The following is a 21,592-nucleotide window of genomic DNA, read 5'->3' on the forward strand; positions in this document are numbered from 1 at the left end:
AGACGGTGAGATCAGGAAAATATTAGCAACAAAAACCCAACCCAAGTTAACAGCTTTCTATGGGTTGCAGCAGGGCTCACATGTCAACAAAATAGCTAGTTATTAGATAAGGTGTCAGTAAATGATACTTACAAATATGGCATTGGCTCCTGGGTTTGTAGGACCAATACAATTTCTTTTTTTTGCTATGGATTACAAATGGCTTCTCCTGTGCAGCTCTTTCATTAGAGCTCTTGAACTGATTATCTCTGGGTGCTTATTGGTGTGTCTTTTAGGTCCCTATTCCGCACTGAGAACGACTCATGGACTTCATTGCAGTGGGGCTATGTGTGTGGTTCTCAATGCAGGACAGGGCTTTTGACTGAAATCTCCAAGGAGCAGAAACTGTCTGTATACCCATGCCTTGTACAGCACCAAGCACACTGTCTGTACCCAACGAATAATAATAACGGTTACTTGAAAGATCTGAAAGAGCATTCAGACAGGAAATGCTCACCATTTAGTATCTTAGGGCTTGTTTACATGACAAGTTACTGCACAGCAAGCAGGGGTGGGAGGTTGTTAATATACAACACATAGGCTTGCCACGCAGAAACGTCCCATGTGAACACTGCCACAGTGCAGTGAATGTTGGAGTGTCATTTAATGCTAAACCACATTCTGGGACTTTCAGCTTGCTGCGTCCACACAGGACATTACCGCATGGCAAGCTGATGGTGCTCTGTAGATTCACACAACTATGGTTGTTGTGCAGTAACTTGTCATATAGACAAGCCCTTAGAGTGCAGCTCAAGGGAAAATTTACAGAGCCACTTGACCTGAATTATTCACTCTTTTACAAGAGATGTCTTTGAGATTTATAGCATGGGAAACCTTTACATCTTGGATCTTTAACATTAATATTCTGAAAATGAACATTTTAGGTAGGCTCAGATATTTATTTCAAGCTCTACCCATTATGATTCTTAACACTTTATTAAAGATCCTATAAAAATAATTTACAAGATACACCTGGACCAATGAATGGACCAATGGACCAATGAAAGACCCACGAATAGAGAAACGCATCTGGCACCCACATTGAATGCCACAGGGTCTATCCACAGTCAGTTGCAAGATCAGGCTTTTATAGCAGATGGTTTGTTGTGAAGTGGGGAATTCTGAACACATATGGCAGAACTTTCATAGATTATTTTCACTCAGAAAGGAGCAAATTGGAAAACATTACAGGAATATAGAGAATAACAGGATTAGAAGTATTGCTTGGTATTGACAAAACTGATCACTACCACTTAGTGCTTATACTATGGCTACTATTGCTAAGGACTGGAAATCTGAGTATATTGGTCTTTTAATAAACAATTCACTAAAGTGAGAGACAGAATTTACGATAATTAGTTTTAGAAAGAATTTCTTTATTACAGTTCTACAAACAGCATTTATTTGTGCAGGAAGAGCCATTACATTACAGATGCTCCCCAGGTTACGCAAGACCCGCTTTACGCAAATTCGCCCTTATGGAAAAAGTTCTGTAAGCTAGAAGTAGGGTTTGGTTTTGGTTTTTTTGCGTAACGTTCGGGTATACGTTTCCAACTTATGCAAAATTCGAGTTACGCAAGGCTTTCCAGAACAGAACAATTGCGTAAGTCGGGGAGCGTCTTTATATAAAGAAAAAATATTGTCTAATGTTATCCCAAACTAATATATTATACCATAGATTTAAATGAAACTTACCTGATCCTGTGAACAACCAGTGTACTGATTACGTTCTTTTTCATTGTAACCTGCAATTAAAAAACAGTTTGGGAAACAATAAGAAATCAATTCCTATATTTTCCTATGTTAGGTTTACTAGCTAGATCCAATATTGGGCCATACATTGGTCATTCTTAAAAACAAGTCAGTCTGCTTTTAGAGACAGATATTACTGGTTTCAGATATGTAAGTATAGGACAGAACTGAGGTCTGGTCAAAAAATTTCCATAGAAACTTTTGATGGAAAATTGAGTTTTTGATCAAAGAGATTTCATAGAAAGTCTGCTTTTTGGAAACTGAAAAATGTTGGCCAAAACCCACAAATGTTTTATTTTTGCCCGTGTTCATCCATTTGTTGTTGTTTTTCAGTTTTTGGCAATTGAAGACATTTCAATTTGGGGGGGCTTCTGTTATTCAATGAAAAGTCAAAATTTTCCATGGCAAATTTCAATTTTTCTTGTATTCTGCTGAGATTTTCTGCAGAGAAAAAAACATTTTCTGAGCAGCTCTTATAGAGTATTTTAAAACAAAATTAGTTTTTAAAAAGTGAGATGATTATTGTTGGTCACTATGGCTTTCTTCCTGTTACCTACTCACACTGGCTGAAGAGCCAGCTATCATAAGGCTTATTAGCAAGTTTAGCAGTTTCAAAAGTGAGTCGCTGCAACAGAACAAGTAGCAGCTCTGACACAGTAAGTGGCGGGCATAAACCAATAGCAAACATCAATCTGTGCCCTAGTGGCATGAACTTCATAACCAAAAATATGAGGAACATATTTTCCCTGTGGACACACATGACATATAGGTCAAGACTTCAAAGTTTGGCACTCCCATAAGACCTGAGGTACCAGTGGTGATAAACAAATGCAGTGGGGATAAGCTGCAGAAGTAAGACGTTCTGAGGATGATGAAAAAGGCAGAGGAAGAAATTTAAATATCGTTCTGTGGCAGGAGGCCAAGATAGTTGGATTAAAATTGTACAGTTCTAGATTACGGTGGAAATGAGCAATCCCATGTAAAGGCTTTCAAGTGATCAGCATATTTTTCCACTGCTTTGTTTGTAACGGCTTGTACTGAGACTAGACTCTACTGCTGTATTTTGGATAGCAGAGTCATACACTGGTGACTAGTGGCCTGGCTGCTGGTAAGCAGCTAAAATCCTGTCTTTGAAAGCCCAAGTTATTGAGAAAGAGATTTTTAAAACTGTGCAGCAAAATAATTGTACTGCGTGGTACCATACATGTTGATCACTTCTTTCTTAGGCGCTGACTTTCTGCTCTCATCTGGAATGTTGGCAGATATGCAGGGTAGCAGCATCGTGTCCCTACTGTTGAATGGTTCTAAGAAACCAGCCACCCATACCGGGTGTGGAGAGAGAATGAGACTTACAAAACCTTTCATACAAGAACAAAGATCACATCTAGCAAAGGATCACATACATGAGCTGGACATAACACATGTAAATGATCGTGCAATGAACAGAGCAGATGTTTGGCCCAGTAATCAGCCATCCAACCACATCTCAGCACGTTTGTTCTAAAGGATGTGAAAGTGTTCAATTTCCCATACCTCTTGTGTGAACATGTGGAACCCTCCTTTGTTTGCTATCCCCCCTTCCTTTTCCATTTTCTTATGCACTTTTCCACCTCATCGCTAGATATCAGGGCACACAACAATATCTATGACAAGATTAATATAACTGTCGCAGGATGGTCACCCCGCTCCTGCCCGGAGGGGTTAAAATCAGCCCAGGAGAGGGCTGCTGCTGGGGAAAGGCTGAATGGGGAAGCAGCCTCAGATGAGGCCACACCCTAATCAGGGCCCAGTTGGCCCTTATAAGAGGGCTGTGGGCCAAGATCAGACACTCTCCCACTAGCTGAGGAGGGGGATGGACCTAGCTGCCTGGGAAGCCTAAGGGTAGTGGAGTAAAGCAGGGCTGGGGAGATGCCTGGGGAGCTCTAGGACAGCAACTTCCCAGGCTGGAGGTACTGGGTTGCAGGGAAAGGCAGCAGGTCAGAACCTCCCTTGCCTATGATGACTGGCTTGTACAGACTGCATTCGGCCCCAGTGAAAGGGGGCTAGATGGTGACTGGCAGTAACCCATAGGCTGAGGCAAGGTGGGGATAGAGGGTGGGGGTTCCCTGGGGAGGGGAGACCCAGATCTGTGGGGTATTGCCTGGAGGGGCAGCACCCCAGATAAAAGGGCACCAGGGTCCGGGAGGGACACGGGGGCCAGCGGTAGTGAGGCACCAGCCTGCAGAGGGTGCTCCAGGTCAAAAGAGCTAATTCCCAGGATGACCGACAGGAGGTGCTGCAGCAGTGAGTCCCGCACTGCCACAATAAGTAACAATTATACTAAACCCCCTGAATTTTAAGAGCAATGCACATTTTAGGTATGTGTACACCCCAGGTCACACAGGTTGAGACAATCAGAAAGTAGTTCTTAAAATAAACAGCTGCTTTGCCATTGTTTTATAACACTAACAGGTTATTCAGTAAAAGAACAAGTCCATAATCTGTCTCATTATTTTTCATCATATTGCCTCAGGGCCAACCAAGAATGGGACGCCATTGTGCTACGCATGGTACAGGCACAAAGTACTAGACAGCCTCTGACCCAGAGAGCTAACTATAGAAATAGACAAGACAGACAGGTGGGGGAAGGCATATAACGCACAAGCAAAGCAAACAATGTGACACCAGCAAACATCATGTTAGTTCCCCATTTTTGAGGGGGAGGAGTTACTTAGGGGGCATAAGCTAAATGGAAGGACAAGGGAGGGAAAAGGGGTGAGGAGCCAGGTTGGGGAGAAGAGTGTAAAAAGGGTAGGTCTGGACTGAAGCTGAAGTGAAGAAACTGTGAGGGAGAGGGTAGGCACAAACAGCCCATCAGCACACAGCAGAGAAAGTCCAGTCAAAACTGTAGAGAGTTCTCTGAATGTCCAGAGGTCCTTGCTGTGGCTGCTCCTGTTTCTACCTGCAAGAGTTTCTGACTGGCTCCTCTCTGCACATTTTCCCCAAGGCTGCATGGTGGGGAGACAGCAACTGGTTCCTAGTACCCCCAGAGGTACCATCATTCTAAGTCCAACCGAAAGTTGAAGGGAGGATCTGGCTGGACCTCATTTTATCCACTATGTCTCCAGTGCAACACTGACCGCTTTGGCTAGTCCTGCAGCTCCTTCTACTGACTGGGGTCTCTGGCTGGTTCCTCTGCAGTTTCCTGTGTGGAATGGGAGGGTCCTGGTGTCCCCAAAGAGAGGAGGGTTCACCTGCACAGTTCTGGGTCAGGGATGGCCTCATTTTGCCATTCTCTCTCTCGTAAGCCGAGCTGCTGTTATTGCCAGATCCAGTCCCCACCAATAAGCTTTTCCGCCTTCATACTGTGCAATCTACCTTCTTGCCAAGAGAGCTGCTTTCTTTCCAAGAACAACTACATCTCCTACCAATCCTTGAGGACTGCTAGATCTTACCTTCAAAGAAAGCAACAAAGTGCATCAGAACTGCAGTAGTTTCTGAGTCTTGCGTGCTTATGCAACAATAGTAATAGCAATACATTCATTAAGTGTATATGTTTATATATTAGTAAATTAGCACAAAGTGGCCTGGATCCTGTAGTAATCATGCAGTCAAAATATTACTCACTTCAAATAGGAACTGTCCCTGTGTATTAGGCCCTTTACATTTCCTATGAGTGCCTTTGCTTTTACATTGCGTGTATTATAAAACCAATATATACATTTTTAAAGCTGACTTTATGTATTGAGAGAGAGAGAGAGAGAGAGAGAGAGACTATTGGGTCAGCTGCTTGTCATGATTTAGGATATGTAGTAGACTGAAATAACATCATTTCAGTATGATTTATCTTATTTTAATATTTGTTTGGTTTAATCAGATAAGATTTAAAATCAGGGGAGTTATTTCAATAAATTGTTTTTGAGTGCATCAATTTAAACAGAAGCCTGACAAATGGAGAACAGAGCCCGCAGTAGCTGGAGAACAATACAACTAAAAATTGCACATTGTGGAAAAAAGTTAGGGAGAAAAGAAAAGAAAAGTCTAGGATTACTTTGTTTGAACAGTTCCCAATTTTAAAAAAAATGGAGAAATGCATCTTCAAAGAGTTTTGAAAAGGCAAATACTGTCTGTTCAATCAACATCCATGATCAAAGAATAAAAGAAGTGAAAAAAAAATGTTCAGACCCCAGATGACTGAAAATGTACATCTTTAAACCCATTTGATTCTATGTCCTTATCATAATAATTAAAATGAATTCATTAAAAATTGACAGTGGTAACCTTTTAATACATTGCTATAAGATTTAACCATTAATTTCAGAGTATTTCCAATTAGAGGTTGGATTAATTTTTAATAATATTTTAATGCCATTTCTTATTACAAAAGCAGTTTCATCTTTTTATGGTCTGTGGAGTATTCATGGAAAAAATTGTATAGTCTACCTAAAAAACATGACATGCCTGAGATGTGGCATGTCTGTTTATCTTCTGATTATCATTAATTGGAACATTTACTCGATAGTCTCAGTATGACTAAATGAATGAGGTAGCTTATGTGGTCTTCATGAAGAAGTATGACTAAGTATTTGTGATCTCACATAAATGATCTTGAGTAGGCAATAATTGCAGCGAATATGCATTTTTTCCATGAGAGACACTGGAAATTCACTAGTGAAATAATGGATTAGAGAGCAAATATTTCATTTTAAAATGTCCCCTCAGTTCATACGTGCATTAGTCATTGGTCACCATGGTGTGGTGAGCTATTTTCTGGATACCTAGGTAGACATATACTTGGTTAACAAAAGTGCTTGAATATTCTGGGTTTCAGTTTCCTCACAACAAGCATAAACACCAGTAAACAGTTTTCTTTACTGAAACTAATTGTATTTTCCTAAAAAAGGTCATAGGCCACTGAATTAATAATGTGTTTTCACTCATTATTTCTCTCATGTCGATTTCTTGCACCTGTGTTGGTTTCACCTTGTTTTCTTCTGTGCACCATGAGAACAAACAGGAGGTTAAGGACTAGTTTGCACCCCTGCCTAAAGGGGATATGCAGGGGTGTTGCAGTAACTGAACCTAAGAATGTACTCTAATTTGAACTCAACAGGTAAAGGTTCATGAATTGTCACAGTGACCTCTTACATAAAATGTTTAAGAAGATGCAAAAAGGAGACAGAGAGACTAAATTAATCTAAACAAAGATCTACATCCTTGACCTCGAGGGATCGCCAACAATGACTGATACCAACCAAGGACTATGTTAAGCTCATGTTTGGTAAACAAGGGGCGTGTGGGACAAGAAATTAGGCCTAACTAATGGACAAAATAGTGAAGAGGGTTGAGCTATTCTGCACATCATGCCTTTTTTGTGGCCCTTAAAAAGACATTTTGGGGGAGAGAAGAAAAGAGGGCTTCATTGTGACATGCAGACCTTGACACATCAGTGGGGATGCTTGTACCACCAAGCATTCCAGCCTGATACATGTCTTCTCCTCCCTCAGGTGTCCTCATAGCAGGTTGGCTGGAGTAGCATTCCTCCCCACCCCTGTGGAACTTTAAGTACACCGATACAGCCACAGGTCTCCCAAAGGGGAAGAAGTCTCTCTTTGGTGTCCTCTGAGGTGAGCTTCACTAGTCTTCCTATGGGGCACGTCTGTCCTTTCCTTCGGGCTTGGATCCCAAACAAACATTCTCTTAGGGCATGTCTACTCTGCAATTAACACTTGATGCTCGCCCATGCTGCAGAGCAATAAAATTGAAGTGTAGATGTTAAGGCTTGGGCTGAAGCTTAGACCTTGAGACCCCATGAGGGGTGAGGATCCCAGACCCCACCTCCAGCCTGATCCTGAACGTCTATGCTGCAATTTTATAGTCCTGCGCCCTGAGTGCAAAACAGGTGACACAGGCTAGCTGTGGGTGTTTTATTGGAGCATAGACATACCCTTGTTCAGGTGTTGCTCGCTCTTGGGGTTTAACTTCTCCACCCCAGTGGCTACTCCAGCTAGTAGGCTTGCAACTCTGCAGACAAAGCTCCTTTCAGGCTGAGAGACAGAGCTCCTTGCTTCTTCCTGGCCAGTCAGCCTGAATTTTGTCTTTGGTGCAGCAGCCTCATCATACAAGGCTGTGACCACCATTTTCTTCATTATTTTTAGCCAAGTTTATTTTTTCCATGTTTTTCCATCCTTTCACTCAGTCCAGTACCTTTAAGGAAACATAGCAACGTCGTCTTTGCACTGTTCCATTTCCATGATATTCTCATTAGTCCCATTCAGGAAAACAAAACAAAACAAAAACCCAAAACTTTGATTCCAAGAAGACTCAGATTTCCATAAAGTAACATTCCATAGAATACTGCCCACAATGCCACAGAACATGATCAACAGTTTCTTTGGTTTTGCACACATTACACAGCCCACAGCCTTGAACTGAGCCAGACTCTCTCCTTTTATTCCCCATCCAGGTTTGGCTTTGGCTACAGGTATAGCAGTTTGGGGCTAGCTAGGCCCATAGGAGAACCTCTTCTCTGCTGGTGTGGGGCCTCTCTGCCCCATCACGGTCCCTTTCTGTTTCACCCATTTCTCCCTCTTCTACCCACACACGTTATCGTTCCTCTGTCCTCTTGCAGCTTTTTACCTGACCCTGAAATCAGATGCACCACATGGTAAGATGATACAGCCCATCGAACTCTGCTCAGCCTGAGAAGGAGCACTGAACAAGAGGGACTGACTACATGAACCAAATGACGTCCCTGACTGGTTAGGCTAGCTGGGATTCAGAGAGCAACAGCTGCCATGGCCAACCTGCCAGCACAAAGCATCTGTCCATGACTCACTAGCCACCCAATATCCTCAGAGCATCAACAAAAGCCATTTCTCTTCTCCCCCTTTTATGTTTGTCGGTTTTGTCAAAAGCAGGAGAGTGAGTATTATTCCCAACTCAGATTTGGGCATGTTCAGTCTACAAGTATTTTCATGTGCACATTCCTTTTAGAAAGAGGCATAGCTCAGAAAGCAAAGTAAGATGCTCCTACCATTTGTCCAGTAACACCTTTTGTAACTGTAATCCGTGCTCTGTCACAAGCCCTGTAAACATGCCAGGGCAAGAACAGTGCTTTGTATATTGCTTCTCTGTATATGATTGAGAATATTTTTCTTAAGACGGAGAACCTAAACGTGTACCATAAGTGCAGTAGTAAAAATTAGAGATGATTCAAACTCCTTTTAACAATAGCTAATGACCCTTGCTGAAAACCTTTTCCTTTAAAATTAAATGTAGGATACAATGTGTAAATTTTCACATTCATCTGGTTAGCCGCAGAAATGTGGGCCTGATAGTTGAAACCTATATTTGGCTCTTACCCTGTGAAGGGACTTGCAGTGGGTTTTAAGGACAATGCAGCACTTTCAGGATTGAACCTTTATTATCAATGGCTTTTCCTTCCATAACCAGAGTGACCATTACAATATTACCTGTCCTCCTCTTCCCCATTTCTCCCAAAAGAACAAAAAAAATCAACACACACACACAAAAGAAAGAAATAGAAAACGTAACAATCCTAATGGAAACAATGCTTTCTATGACCCAAAAGGGGAAAAGAATCATACTCCAGAAGGTCTCCTAGGACAGGTTTCAGAGAGGTAGAGGTGTTAGTCTGTATCATCAAAAAGAACGAGGAGTACTTGTGGCACCTTACAGACTAACAAATGTATTTGAGCATAAGCTTTCATGGGCTAAAACCCACTTCATTGGATGCATGCAGTGGAAAATACAGTAGGAAGATTATATAGATATAGATATAGATATAGATATATGTACACAGAGAGAACATGAAAAAATGGGTGTTGCCATACCAGCTATAACAAGAGTAATCAGTTAAGGTGAGCTATTATCAGCAGGAGGAAAAAAAACCTTTTGTAGTGATAATCAAGATGGCCTGTTTCCAACAGTTGTCAAGAAGGTGTGAGTAACAGTAGCGGGAAAATAAGCATGTGGAAATTGTTTTACTTTGTGTAATGATCCATCCACTCCCAGTCTTTATTCAAGCCTAATTTAACGGTGTCCAGTTTGCAAATGAATTCCAATTCAGCAGTTTCTTGCTGGAGTCTGTTTTTGAAGTTTTCTTGTTGTAGTATTTCGACTTTTAGGTCTGTAACCAAGTGACCAGGGAGAGTGAAGTGTTCTCTCATTGGTTTTTGAATGTTATAATTCTTGATTCTGATTTGTGTCCATTTATTCTTTTGCATAGAGACTGTCCGATTTGGCCAATGTACATGGCAGAGGGGCATTGATGGGACATGATGGCCTATATAACATTGGTAGATGTGCAGGTGAATGAGCCTCTGATAGTTTGGCTGATGTGATTAGGCCCTATGATGGTGACCCCTGAATAGATATGTGGACAGAGTTGGCAACGGGCTTTGTAGCAAGGATAGGTTCCTGGGTTAGTGGTATGTGGTTGCTGGTATGTGTTACTGGTGAGTATTTGCTTCAGGTTGGGGGGGCTGTCTGTAAGCAAGGACTGGCCTGTCTCCTAAGATCTGTGAGGGTGAGGGATCTTCCTTCAGGATAGGTTGTAGATCCTTGATGATGCGCTGGAGAGGTTTTAGTTGGGGGATGAAGGTGACGGCTAGTGGCGTTCTGTTTCGTTCTTTGTTGGGCCTGTCCTGTAGTAGGTGACTTCTGGGTACTCTTCTGGCTCTGTCAATCTGTTTCTTCACTGCAGCAGATGGGTATTGTAGTTGTAAGAACGCTTGATAGAGATTTTGTAGGTGTTTGTCTCTGAGGGGTTGGAGCAAATGCGGTTGTATCTTAGAGCTTGGCTGTAGACAATGGATTGTGTGGTGTGGTCTGGATGAAAGCTGGAGGCATGTAGTTAAGTATACGGTCAGTAGGTTTCCGGTATAGCGTGGTGTTTATGTGACCATTGCTTATTAGCACTGTAGTGTCCAGGAAATGGATGTCTTGTGTGGACTGGTCCAGGCTGAGGTTGATGGTGGGATGGAAATTGTTGAAATCATGGTGGAATTCCTCAAGGGCTTCTTTTCCATGGGTCCAGATGACGACGATGTCATCAATGTAGCACAAGTAGAGTAATGGCATTAGGGGACGAGAGCTGAGGAAGCGTTGTCCTAAGTCAGACATAAAAATGTTGGCATACTGTGGGGCCATGCGGGTACCCATAGCAGTGCCGCTGACTTGAAGGTATACATTGTCCCCAAATGTGAAATAGTTGTGGGTGAGGACAAAGTCACAAAGTTCAGTCACCAGGTTTGCTCTGACATTATCAGGGATACTGTTCCTGACGGCTTGTAGTCCATCTTTATGTGGAATGTTGGTGCAGAGAGCTTCTACATCCATAGTGGCCATGATGGTGTTTTCTGGAAGATCACCAATGGATTGTAGTTTCCTCAGGAAGTCAGTGGTGTCTCGAAGATAGCTAGGAGTGCCTGTAGCGTAGGGCCTGAGGAGGGAGTCTACATAGCCAGACAATCCTGCTATCAGGGTGCCAATGCCTGAGATGATGGCGTGTCCAGGATTTCCAGGTTTATGGACCCTGGATAGCAGATAGAATACCCCTGGTCGGGGTTCTAGGGGTGTATCCGTGCAGATTTGTTCTTGTGCTTTTTCAGGGAGTTTCTTGAGCAGATGGTGTAGTTTCTTTTGGTAACCCTCAGTGGGATCAGAGGGTAATGGCTTGTAGAATGTGGCGTTAGAGAGCTGCCTAGGAGCCTCTCGTTCATATTCGAACCTATTCATGACGACGACAGCACCTTCTTTGTCAACCTTTTTGATTATGATGTCAGAGTTGTTTCTGAGGCTGTGGATGGCGTTGTATTCTGCATGGCTGAGGTTATGGGGCAAGTGATGCTGCTTTTCCACAATTTCAGCCAGTGCACGTTGGCAGAAGCACTCTATGTAGAAGTCGAGAAACAACAGTCTATTTTATGGGGAAGGCTCCCAGATGGTATGATGATGAATTAGGGCCATATCTATACAACTTATACATACTGACTGAGATTATGAAATTGTATTATGAGAAACTGATATGTTATGAGTGCCTATATGTATTTGGATCCATCAATGCTGACCAGACAGAGACAATGAGAAATACTTAAGATTAAGAATGACACTTAGACCTCACACAGGTTATGCTAAAAAACAGCTCAAGCGTTGGAAAATCCATTTTTACTTAACTCCTCTGAAGGGAAGGCAGGAGCAGTGGAAATTTACTAGGAGTAGAACAAAAGAAACTGTTGAGCAGGAGGGGTTTAAACAAAGAAACACATGAATAGGGGGCTAGACAGGAAAAGGAAGCATAGAGAAAGAGAGAGCAAGGTCACAGAAGCTGTGTGAGGGTTCCAAGGAGGGAGAGGTGGGCAGAAGGGGGCAGCATGTAGCAGCCTCCATACTCCTGAACCCAGATGGACCCCAGAGGACTCTGGACTTCTCACAAGACTCATACTCCAACACAAAAAATGCCCTGAAGTGGTAACGAAACTGAACACTAAATGCATATCCTGCCTCATTGTTTTATATGGTCTGTACTCTTCTGTGCTTTACATGATCAAGTATAAAAGAGCATAAAGGTGTTAGACTATCCAAAGTTATGTTTGTGGTGACTGCTTCACAAATGCTGCATGCACCTGAGAGAGAGTTAAACTGTAAATAAGAAGCTTCACATCTTTTGGGTTGAGTTCTGGGAGAGGGATGTGTTTCAGTAATGGGTGAGCACTGGTCCTGTAACCTAGAGCAGGTGGGCTGAGGAGCCTCATATCCAAGAAGTGATAGCAGATAGAGTGGCAGTGCCCAGGAAGTGTGCCAGAGAGGCCAAGGGAGGAATGCGTGCTGCACTCTACTGAGATTCCGGAAGCTTAAACACATCTCAGGGGATCCAGAGCACAGAGGCCCTCACAGCACCTAGTGGGTGGCTGCAAAGGAGGTGCTTTCTAGGATCTGTGACAACAGGTAGCAGCATAGAGCCCTAAAGTAGACTGATATTGTGTCAGCCAGCAGCACCTATCTCTAGTGATAGTGGATGTGGAAGGGGAAATTACATGTCCTCCCATCCCCCAAATGAGAGATTATTTTAAGAAGGTTTACTCACACAGCCTCTGGAGTCAGATCTTTCTTAATAAAGGATTAACTCTAAGGCTCATTTTTGAGACAGGCAAATTATGAGCCTGATATTGTGTAAATATGTTTAATGTACTCTTCATTTCACAGCAAATTTTTTCTTGTCTCCTTTTTTATCCTTGCATTTATATACAAACTAGGGCTGTCGATTAATCGCAGTTAACTCACGCCATTAACTCAAAAAAAATTAATCGCGATTAATCGTGCTGTTAAACAATCGAATACCAATGGAAATCTATTAAATATTTTGGATGTTTTTCCATAGTTTCAAATATATTGATTTCTATTACAACACAGAATACAAAGTGTACAGTGCTCACTTTATATTATTTTTGATTACAAATATTTGCACTGTAAAAATGATTAAAGAAATAGTATATTTCAATTCACCTAATACAAGTACTGTAGTGCAATCTCTTTATCATGAAAGTTGAACTTACAAATGTTGAATTATGTTCAAAAAATAACTGCATTCAAAAATATAACAATGTAAAACTTTTGGAGCCTACAAGTCCACTCAGTCCTACTTCAACCAATTGCTCAAGCAAACAAGTTTGGTTACATTTGCAGGAGATAATGGTGCCCACTTCTTGTTTACAATGGCACCTGAAAGCGAGAACAGGTGTTCGCATGGCACTGTTGTAACCAGCGTCACTAGATATTTACTTGCCAGATGTGCTAAAGATTCATATGTCTCTTCATGCTTCAACCACCATTCCAGAGGATATGCATCCATGCTGATAACTGGTTCTGCTTGATAACAATCCAAAGCAGAGTGGACCGATGCATGTTCATTTTCATCGTCTGAGCTAGATGCCACTAGCAGAAGGTTGATGTGTGTGTGTGTGTGTGTGTGTGTGTGTGGTGGTTCAGGTTCTGTAGTTTCTGCATCAGAGTGTTGCTCTTTTAAGACTTTTGAAAGCATGCTCCACATTTCATCCCTCTCAGGTTTTGGATGGCACTTCAGATTCTTAAATCTTATATTGAGTGCTGTAGCTATTTTTAGAAATCTCACATTGGTACCCTCTGTGTTTTGTCAAATCTATAGTGACAGTGTTCGTAAATCAAATGAACAACATGTGCTGGGTCATCATCCGAGACTGCTATAATATATGGCAAGATGCGGGTAAAACAGAGCAAGAGACATACAATTCTCCCCCAAGGAGTTCAGTCACAAATTTAATTGACGCACTGTTTTTTTAATGAACATCATCAGCATGGAAACATGTCCTCTGAATTGGTGGCTGTAGCATGAAGGGGAATATGAATGTTTAGCATATCTGGCATATAAATATCTTGCAACACCAGCTACAAAATTGCCATGCGAATGCCTGTTCTCACTTTCAGGTGACATTGTAAATAAGAAGAGGGCAGCATTATCTCCCGTAAATGTAAACAAACTTGTTTGTCCTAACGATTGGCTGAACAAGATGTAGGACTGAGTGGACTTGTAGGCTCTACATTTTTACATTGTTTTGTTTTTGAGTGCAATTATGTAACAAAAAAAATCTACATTTTTAAGTTACACTTCCACTGTAGAGATTGCACTACAATACTTGTATGAGGTGAATTGAAAAATACTATTTCTTTTATCATTTTTACAGTGAAAATATTTGTAATAAAAATAATATAAAGTGAGCACTTTGTATTCTGTGTTGTAAAAGAAATCAATATATTTGAAAATGTAGAAAAACATCCAAAAATATTTAAATAAATGGTACGCTATTAGTTTTTTTAATCGCGCGATTAGTTTTTTTAATGGTGCGACAGCCCTAATACAAACTTTTATAAAATAATCTTCAACAAAAGATTAATTAACAAATAATAAAAGGGCTGGATCCTGAGGTCCTCAACTAGGTTCTGCTCAGTCTTTTTTATTCCATATTTAGGCAAAACTTTCTTTGGGTATAAACATTCCTCTGGGTCCCCACTACACTGGAATTAAACATGTAAGGGGCTGGGAACCGCATCGGATTGTCTTTGTAGATCTTTTACTTAATGGAGTTTCTTTGTACAGGGTGGAGTTTGTGTTCCTCCCCTTCTCCACACACATGTGGAATAGGCCAGGCATTCAAGCACATAAAACCTGCTAAATCCATCTGTGCTCAGTCCCCATGTTTCTGAAATACCTCTGGGGCCACTTGTCCCCTGACTTCCACAGACATTTGGCTCTTTTGGACTCTCCAACCCTCACTTTTCCCAGAAACACCCCAGAGCAGAGGGTTCTGCTACCTGGAGAAAATGTGCCCAAAGGTTAATAACGATTGAGTCACTATTCACTTTTGTGCAGACTCCTGCCGATATTGGTGCAGAGATTGTGAATGTCTTTCCTAGGCCCCAAACTGAATGCTTTCTTAAAGAAGTGTTTTCTCTTTGAGTAACAATGTTTGGCACTTACCCAGCAATGAATATTCATTATTATTCCTTTCTCCTTTGCCTGTTGTCATAAAGTGAGCCCGTGGCAAAGCCAAGAACGGAATCTATCAATGAGATTTTTATTCCCACTCTAGCCCCTTTACAAGGGTAAAGCCCTGGTTCTGCTGTGGTAGGACTCCACAAGCATAGGTTTTGTGGAAGATAGCTCTAAGCAAGAATATCCTCCTAAGCCCAGGCTGAGGCGCTGTGCTGCAGCGTGCAGAGCTGGAGAGATTCCAGGCACCACTGCAGATTGGGAGAGTACAAAGGTTACCTAATGCCACTTTAGCCTCCCCTAACCCTGAGCAGTGAGTACAGTACTGCACCTCAGAGAAGCACAGCACAGAATCTCAGCCAGGTCTCTTAATTGCCAGCCTAGTGACATGTTCATTAGACCATACTGCATCCCTTAAAAAGCAGCAGCTAAGTAAAAAAGCACTCTGGGCCAGATATGGTGCCCTTACAATGAGTGGCAAACCTCTATGATTTCAGGAGAGCTCTTTGTATAGTAAGGGGTCACTGACAGTAAAGGCAGCAGAACCTTCCCTACCCAAGTGCTAAGTGGTGTCTCTGAAATGTACAGTAATGATTTCAGAGTGACAAGATGATGTTCCTTTTAACATGCAGATGAGTACACATGAGAGTAGGTGGATGACATAAGCATATTTGTGTTTGCCATCAGTGTAGAAGATCAACTGTTATAGTACCCTATGCATTGAACTTTTTCAGTGAAACAAGGAATCAAAGGGCTGGATCCTGAAATTCTTCTTGCATGCACTTGAGTTCGTATTAAATAAAATGTGCTGTAGATGCATTTTAATGATTATCTGCTCACAGGTTTCTGTTTAAGGGTATTTTTTTTAAAGTCCCCTCCTAGAGAATTTATCTTTTTACAAAAAAATCTTACTCCAACACAAGCCTATTTTATGCTACTGCTTATCTCCAAGTCTCCAGTTATCCATTTTGTGCTGCCTCTTGACAATTTCATGGCATGGAGCATAACAGTAGTGCTGGAGTAATGGGGCTGAAAAACCGGTGTCTACTGATCGTGACAGCCCTCCACCATTCTTTTCTCCAAATACTGTTTCAAGGATGGGCAAGTTAGATTAGTTACTTTCTGAAGAAGTGTTTGATCCAGTGTAATGAGTAAAACATTACTGCACTTAACTAATCACTGAAAGCAAAGCCCACTGTGTACCAGTATCAGCCTTAATGAATATTAATTGTATTAAACTGACAAGAAGCTTCAGTAAGTAGAACCAGGTGTTGTGCTTGATTATGCGGAAAAGTATGGTCATTCATTGGCTGCATGGATATGCATGCATACAATTTAAAGTGTAGTTTAAAGTTTAAAATTTAAAGTTCGGTTTTAAAATTTTAGGAGCCTGGTTTACGGTGTGTGTGTGTGTGCGGGGGGGATGTTTTGTCTTCTAATTTCAAATGGAATTACAATACAATTCAGTTACATCATGTGCATGCAACTTCAGGTAAGATAAAGCAGAAAGGGATCCCTTCCTGCAAACTAGCTTAGTGCCATTTATCGAGTTAGACAAATGCAAGCATGACCATGAAGCAGCCTCTTTTTTGTGTGAGGGAGGCTCTTTTCAATTTGTTTGAAGGGGGTGCATATTTCGTTTCCCACAGTTTTAAAATTAGAACAAGTAGAATAAAAAGTTGTCAGGATCCTGACAAGGGCAGTCAGGACCAAAGATCGAAACAGGGTCAAACCTGAGACAAAGAGTAGCAGAAAAGTTCATAGTCAAGTTCTAGGCCACGGTTAATACCAAGGATCAGAGTGCAAGTCAGGTTTCAGATCCAGTCCAGGATGCGAGGTCCAAATCAAGCCAAGGTCTTGGCCAGAATTTAGGAGAAGGAATGGTCATGGCAGTCATAGGAAATCAACACTGTTAGCTGGAGGCTTCCTAGATGCCCCTTGGAAGACCAAGTAGGCCTGTTACTCAAGGAGGGGGGGAAAGACAATAACAGAAAATGTGGAAATGGCAGAGGTGCTTAATGATTTCTTTGTTTCGGTTTTCAGCAAGAAGATTGGTGGCTATTAGACATCTAACATAGTGAATGACAGTGAAAATGAAGTAAGATCAGAGTCTAAACTAGGGAAAGAACAAGTCAAAAATTACTTAGACAAGTTAGATCTCTTCAAATCACCAGGACCTGATGAAATGCATCCTAGAATACTCAAGGAGCTGACTGAGGAGATATCTGAGCCATTAGTAATTATCTTTGAAAAGTAACAGAAGACAGGAGACATTCCAGAAGACTGGAAAAGGGCAGATATAGTGCCCATCTATAAAAGGGAAAATAAGGACAACCTGGGGAATTACAGACCAGTCAGCTTAAATTCTGTACCTGGAAAGATAATGGAGCAAATAATTAAGCGATCAATTTGCAAACACCTAGAAGATAATAAGGTAATAAGTAAGAGTCAGCATGGATTTGTCAAGAACAAATCATCTCAAACCAACCTGATAGCTTTCTTTGACAAGGTAACAAGCCTTGTGGATAGGGGGGAAGCGGTAGATGTGGTATATCTTGACTTTAGTAAGGCTTTTGATACTGTCTCACATGACCTTCTCATAAACAAACTAGGGAAATACAACTTAAATGGAGCTACTATAAGGTGGGTGCATAACTGGTTGGAAAATCATTCCCAGAGTGTAGTATCAGTGGTTCACAGTCATGCTGGAAGGACATAACGACTGGGGTCCCGCGAGGATCGGTTCTGGGTCCAGTTCTGTTCAATATCTTCATCAGTGATTTAGATAATGGCATAGGGAGTACACTTATAAAGTTTGCAGATGATACCAAGCTGGGAGGGGTTGCAAGTGCTTTGGAGGATAGGATTAAAATTCAAAATGATGTGGACAAACTGGAGACATGGTCTGAAGTGAATAGGATGAAATTCAATAAGGACAAATGCAACGTACTCCGTTTAGGAAGGAACAATCAGTTGCACACATACAAAATGGGGAACGACTGACTAGGAAGGAGTACTGCAGAAAGGGATTTGGGGGTCACAGTGGATCACAAGCTAAATATGAGTCAACAGTGTAAGACTGTTGCAAAAAAAGCAAACATCATTCTGGGATGTATTAGCAGGAGTATTGTAAGCGAGACATGAGAAGTAATTCTTGCACTCTACCCTACAATCATTAGGCCTCAACTGGAGTATTGTGTCCAGTTCTGGACACCACATTACAGGAAAGATGAGGACAAATTGGAAAAGTCCAGAGAAGAGCAACAAAAATGATTAAAGGTCTATAAAACATGACCTATGAGGGAAGATTGAAAAAAATGGGTTTGTTTAGTCTGCAGAAGAGAAGACTGAGAGGGGACATGATAACAGTTTTCAAGTACATAAAAAGTTATTACAAGGAGGAGGGAGAAAAATTGTTGTTCTTAATCTCTGAGGATAGGACAAGAAGCAATGGGCTTAAATTGAAGCAAGGGCGGTTTAGGTTGGACATTAGGAAAAACTTCCTAACTGTCAGACTGGTTAAGCACTGGAATAAATTGCCTAGGGAGGTTGTGGAATCTCCATCATTGGGGATTTTTAAGAGCAGGTTGGACAAACACTTGTCAGGGATGGTTTAGATAATACTTAGTCCTGCCTTGAGTGTAGGGGACTGGACTAGATGACCTCTCGAGGTCCCTTCCAGTTCTATGATTCTATATAGGGCGAGGAGCCAATCGGGAACCCTGGCATTGCTACCTATTAGACCCCTTGAGGTGGGGCTTCCTGTGGGCTATGTCCATAGTGCGTCATGAGTAGTGGAGCATCCACTACTTACTGCTGATGGGTGGCAGCATGAAGGTGTTTGCTGCTTAGCCGATGTGTAGGCCTGGGTTTGAGACCTACTGGGTCATATGACCATTTAGGAGGAGGGAGTAACAAAACAACATAATATTGTATACCCTTTTGCTCTGCTGTTCTCCTAGAAATTATACATAATGGGCCAAACTAGAACTGTGCAAGTTTAAACCAGCAGAGAATCTGACCCTTTATTATGTATATCTGAAATACAGTTTTACATTCAATGTCAATGTCACTTCTTGGTTTCTGTAAATTTTAGAAAAATCACATTAAAATTTACACTTAAATTAAGCTCATGTATACCCTGCTTCCATCATGATTAATGGGTAAAAATGTTTCTACAACAGTGACATGCAGTATAATTAAAAAAAAATATTAATGTCTTTCTGTACTGAATCCTCAGTATATCTTAAAATGCTATTTATCCCCTAGCTCTCCAGTTTTCGTGTGCTATTTCAGACCTTTAATTTTCTGCCAATTAAACAGCACTGAAGACAACCAATTTCATCCAGATGATGTTAGCTGCATTTGCTTGACAACTTATAAAGTTAATAAAGAAGTCTGACCTTCATATTGCAGAGAAACATCAATCCTTCCAGTAATGAGCAGCCCTTCTCCTGTGCACAACTTTACAAAATGACAGCAGTTTCTTAAGTCTTTCAGTGTTTTTAAATATTGCAAAGCTCCTTTAATGAACTCAGTAAGTGGGCTCAAACATCTAAACTGAAGCAATAACAAACCAGACACCAGGAATTAGGCTGTGCTGAGATTGTCATTGCTGTTCCAAACTGAAAATGAAAAGCATAGCTGAACAGACTTTTAAAGTGCATGATAGAGATTCACTTGGTATACACCATATAAGGTCACAATTCAGGAAGACCCCTATTCAGGAGAGTATTTAAGCACATATTTAACTTTAACCTTAAGTTAAAATGTCATGCGTAAGTCTGATGTCATGTTATTTTAGGTACACGTCTGCAGAGCGGATGGGATTGGCCACATAAATGTGGGTAAAGCAGGCTGGGGCCTGGGACACATGAATAGAGCTGGGCAAAAACATTTGGACAAAACTTTTTTTTTGGCCGGAAAAGGAAATTTCAGCTTGAATGAAACTGTTCATGAACTTATGTCAATTTGGGCCAATTGTTTCAGCCAAAAGAAAAAAAAAGATTGGAAATGTCAAAATGAACATTATCAAAATAGAACAGTTTTTTAATTTTTTTGGCTTGATTCAGAAAACAGGTAGAGGAGGTGGTGGTGCCCTGCTCGTATACAAATCATTCGAGCACTTACATCGGATATGGTTTGAATCCATGCTCTGGAGCACAGATTGAATCCAGATCTCCCCCATTCCTGGCAGGGGTGATTTAACCACTGGGCTATTAGGTTTTCTGGAGTAGGCTGTTCTCAGTCTCTCCTGCTGAAAGTATTCCACTTTGTATGAAATACTTTAATAGCCACTGAGGCCGAGAGAGGGAGTGAGAATAACTCTGCAGACCAGTGGCTAAGGCAGGGTGCACACCTGTGTTCTAGTCCTTGCTCCAATGAATATTCAAGTACTGATACAAAAGAAAAGATGTCTATATAGAAACAAAAAGTCTACTTCGGCTTATTGGCTGCTCCTAATAAACTGCTGAATAGTCACAACATTCCTAAAATAGAATACTTTGACAGTGTTGTGTAATACTGCTCTCCTTCACAATCTTTGTGTCGTGCAGTAGCAAATCTTTGTAGGCCAGCAATACATTGCAAACCTGTAATGACTAAATTGTGATGGATAATATCAATTTACAAGCAGTGCTGTTGCCACAATGTCCCTTAGCAACAAGATGCATTCTGCAAGGATTTCCCACTTGTGTGGTGATTGTAGTAATAATGATGAAATTGTTTTGAAAGTATATCTAGAAGTCTAGCTTTCCAGCTGAGACTGGCAACTGGAGGAAATAAAACCTACTCTGGAACTTCTAATGCAGTGCCAAAGTTTAAAGATTAACCCCAAATGTTTTAATATGTTTAATTAAGAGAAGCCAAAAGTTTATGACAAACTTTCACTCTGCCTAATGGATTCATTACTTCTGCAATTGTGTGAAACCAAATTGCAGTGGTTAATATTATGCTACAGTGCCCGCTGGCTTTCATTACATATGTGAAAAAATTCAAATCAATGACCAAGGCACTAACAGATCTCAGTTTTTTTATCCTCTGCTCTAGGGTTGTTGTGGACAGTGACTAGCCAAATCCATAATTCCAGCAGCTCAGTGTCTGAGATTCTCTCTAACCTGCATCATTCATAAGGTCATTTTTGCAGACAGGGAATCAAATGAAAATATGCTAGGATTTTGCAATGTGATCCTCATGGTTCCCTTCCCTCCCATTAACTTTCCATGTAAACAACTGTATGGTGGCATTCATAGAGAAAGGTCATGCTTCATTATA

The sequence above is a fragment of the Chelonia mydas genome, chromosome 9 (assembly GCF_015237465.2).
Source record: "Chelonia mydas isolate rCheMyd1 chromosome 9, rCheMyd1.pri.v2, whole genome shotgun sequence".
Lineage (NCBI taxonomy): Eukaryota > Metazoa > Chordata > Testudines > Cheloniidae > Chelonia > Chelonia mydas.